The 3,899-nt window shown below is 39.2% G+C and overlaps 1 protein-coding gene across 4 annotated transcripts in view; it reads right to left on the bottom strand.

Moving 5' to 3' along the window:
- The window catches only part of LOC122563474 (proto-oncogene tyrosine-protein kinase Yrk-like), a 300,778-nt gene that overhangs the window by 172,735 nt on the left and 124,144 nt on the right, over nt 1-3,899 (bottom strand). For all 4 annotated transcript variants that reach the window (XM_043717232.1, XM_043717234.1, XM_043717233.1 and 1 more), the window contains one exon: nt 2,152-2,210. The gene's annotated coding sequence lies outside the window, so the exon portion shown is untranslated. The remainder of the gene's footprint in view (nt 1-2,151; nt 2,211-3,899) is intronic.

Raw genomic sequence — 3,899 nt, 5'->3', positions numbered from 1 at the left:
GGAGGAAACCCACGCAGACACGGGGAGAACGTGCAAACTCCACACAGTCAGTCGCCTGAGGCGGGAATTGAACCCGGGTCTCTGGCGCTGCGAGGCAGCAGTGCTAACCACTGTGCCACCGTGCCGCCCACCAAATAAGGAAAGGCTGATTGCCCATCGCTCTCAGCAGGTGACTATCTCCTGAAGACATGTTTGGATTTTACCCTTCCAGGCATAAGCAAAAAAGATGGTAAAAGCGAGCTCTAATTCTGGTCTGTATTTTGTTCATGGCCTGATATTCAAGTGTGTGAATGAATGTACTGTGAAGGTCACAGCTTGAGAATAGTCATTAATCACTCCTGCATTGTAAGTGAAAAAAGAAAATATTCTTTTGCTCTGAGTACTGCCAGACAGTTACTCTCAAAACAAACCAGGAAAAATAAAAAATGCAATGAACTTGTGAGGCAAAGAATCATGAAATCAACTGTCCACTTACTAGTGTCAAAGCTACTGGTGATATCCAATGTGATGGCTCCTGGGTCAGGAGGCAGCGATGAGTGTTATGGCCATCACTAAGGAGAAGGTGGTGGAAAAGCTGAAAGATCTGACATTGAAAAATCACCTGGACCCAGATGGACTACACCCCAGAGTTCTGAAGGAGGTACCAGAGGAGATTGTGGAGTCATTGGGGGTGATCTTTCAGGAATCAAAGTTGGAGCCACAACTATATATTGCTATACATTAATGACTTGGAAAAAGGAAAGGAGGGCACTGATCTAAGTTTGGAGAAGACATATCATAGCTGGAGAGACAGGTAATATTGAGGAAGTGGGGAAAGTGCAGACGCACTTGAACGTGCTTGGAGAGTGAGCAACGAAATGGCAGATGGAATACAATGTGGGAAAATGTGAGTTTATGCATTTTGGTAGGAACAATAGAGGCGTGGATTATTTTCTAAAAGGGGAATGGCTTCAGAAATATAAAGTATAAAGTGACTTAGGAGTCCTGGTTCAGGATTCTCTTTGGGTTAACATGGCAGTTAGGAAGGTAAATGCAATGTTAGCATTTATTTCAGGACAGGGTTGCAGGGTTGTGGGTTTCTCTTGGAACCCAGGATACGTACAGCACAGGAAAAATCACAATGCTTTTGTTGATTATTCTAAGATTTTGAAGTGAGAGACTCCTTCTTCCCTCATGAAGCTGGAAGCTATCAAATGTGACCTGCATTCTGGAATTGGTGCCTAACTGCGAGATAAAACCCAGGGGGATATAATACCAAATAGCAAGCTCAGTGGAGGCAGTATTTTGACGTAGTCAAAAACACAAATTGCACATAAGCCAAGTCAGAAGTCACACGACAACAGGTTATAGTCCAACAGGTTTATTTAAAATCACAGCTTTCATCAGATGTGAAGGGGCACCACTCCAAAAAGGCCTATGTTTTTTAAATAAACCCATTTGACTATAACCTGGTGTTGTGTGACTTCTGACTTTGTCCACCCAAGTCCAACACCTGCATCTCCACATAAACTAGTCATCCATAAACCCAACTCTCCCATCTGCCCAAATCTTTGCTTCTGCTTATGTCGAGCCAGAAGATGGTATTCAGCAGATAGCCAAGCCAATTTCTCATAAACATCCAAGTTTTTAACAGCCTAATAAACCCAAATGTCTTGAAATAAGATCGAGGCAGGAACAGCCTTTGCAGTCCCCTCCATTTTTGTTTTTATCTGTGTGTTGGTCAGCATCTGAAGTATTAGTTTTGAATTATTTGTTCCAGAAATTTGGAATCATTTGCTGTTTTTCCTTTTTATGTCCTGGAATGTGAACAGAAAACTTCGGGACTTTTGAAGTTATGCCTAATAGACAGGAGATGTGTCTTTTCACTCTGTCCCAGAAGAACACTGTTTAGCCTTTGGCTGAATGCATGCAGTAACCTTTAGAGTTGGATCATATAAATTGACATATATAACTTACTAAACATTTGTAGCCATTGATCATTGTTCAATGAATATGCTTGAGCAACAGTAGGTAATCCAGTTCAAATAACAAAACATGTTGAAGGCACTAACTGATTCCAATCGCTTGCCAGGGCACAACAAAAGCAGTTGGCTCATTTTTCTGGCAACACGAAATAATTTTAATGCAATCTTTCGATTCAACTTAACTTACCAAAGATACACCAGCATTCAAATCATCTGTTCCAAAGGGTTTTGATCAGACATGGAAACCTAGAGCAAAAATATAATTAAACAAAATTGAAAAGGTCAGTAATTCTTACTTTGATTTACCAGATTAAGTACACACAAAAATTGATAAACAATCAAAATTAAAAACAACATTCATGGAATATAGGTTGCACTGACTGGGCCAGTATTTATTGTATGGCAATTTATTGTTTGCATATACAACTAGATGATGGAATAGATGTGAGGGGCTGAATGACCCACCCCTTTCCTATGTGCGTTTACATTGCCACATTTGTTAAGGCTATTTTTTCAGACCAGGGCAGGCTAGAACTCAGACTACATAGTCAACATTTTATGTATAGCACATATTTGCGTTCCCTACAATTGTCAAGAATACTTTGGCATGATGACAGATCATAACCTCAGATTATTCGCAGACAGATTGTATTTAAAAGTTCAATGCGTGTGTTTTTTTAAAGAGGACATATAGGCAAAGAATGTTTGCCAAGTCCTGAAAGGAGCCATGACTGTCACACCTGTAAAGGTACCAAGGGGACGTACAGATTTTAATGTTTGCACAACATGAAAAATATTGAGTTATAACTCTCCAGCTTTATACTGAATATTACTTGCAATTTTTCTGCTGTATTATTTTTGTTGGTATCTGGGGGTCACATTAATTTTCAAGTGCTGAAATGGAAATATAATATTGGAAAATAGTTTGGGAAACACTGGTGTGATTCTGTTGACAAGTAGCCATCTGGAATAAGATATTTTACAATTCTCAAGGAACAACTAATGACTCACCAGACTTATAAAATTCACATAACCAGTTTCATTTCAACCCATCTGTTCATGCAGACTTTACTCCCTCTTCCTTCAACAAGCAATGTTCACTCATTACATGACATTAGATTATCAAATCCAATTGTGTATGCAACATATTGTAATAACTAATCAGAGAATGAACTTTTTTAATGTATATATTTGTGTAAGCCACACATTAAATGCATAGTTTCATAAAAATGTATTGTATTTGCTCATTTTGCAAATGTAATTTCTTGAAGTGCAATATCACAGAATACAGTATCTTAATAGATTAAGTAATACTTAGTTGCCAGAATTGGTGCAATAATTAGCAATGTTGCTATAATCCAGCACCATTTTAAATTTGAAAACATCAAATTTTATCATCCAAATTATTACACAACAGCACCAATCAACTCCCACAAATTCTAGATAGTTGTAGGAATGGCTAATGGCAATTGACACAAGAAGATTTTTCCACCCGACATTTAACACATGAAAATTAGTGATAATAATATTAGAGTCATAGAGATGTACAGCATGGAAACAGACCCTTCGGTCCAACCTGTTCATGCCGACCAGATATCCCAACCCAATCTAGTCACATCTGCCAGCACTCGGCCCATATCCCTCCAAACCCTTTCTAATCATATACCCATCCAAATGCCTCTTAAATGTTGCAATTGTACCAGCCTCCACCACTTCCTCTGGCAGCTCATTCCATACACGTATCACCCTCTGCATGAAAAAGTTGCCCCTAAGGTCTCTTTTATATCTTTCCCCTCTCACCCTAAACCTATACCCTCTAGTTCTGGACTCCCCAACCCCAGGGAAAAGACTTTGCCTATTCACTTTATCTATCCTCCTCATAATTTTGTAAACCTCTATAAGGTCACCCCTCAGCCTCCGACGCTCCAGGGAAAA

The sequence above is a fragment of the Chiloscyllium plagiosum genome, chromosome 27 (assembly GCF_004010195.1).
Source record: "Chiloscyllium plagiosum isolate BGI_BamShark_2017 chromosome 27, ASM401019v2, whole genome shotgun sequence".
In the NCBI taxonomy this organism is placed as follows: domain Eukaryota; kingdom Metazoa; phylum Chordata; class Chondrichthyes; order Orectolobiformes; family Hemiscylliidae; genus Chiloscyllium; species Chiloscyllium plagiosum.
Note: the sequence above shows the minus strand (reverse complement) of the source record. Positions and strands in the feature narration are given on the sequence as shown.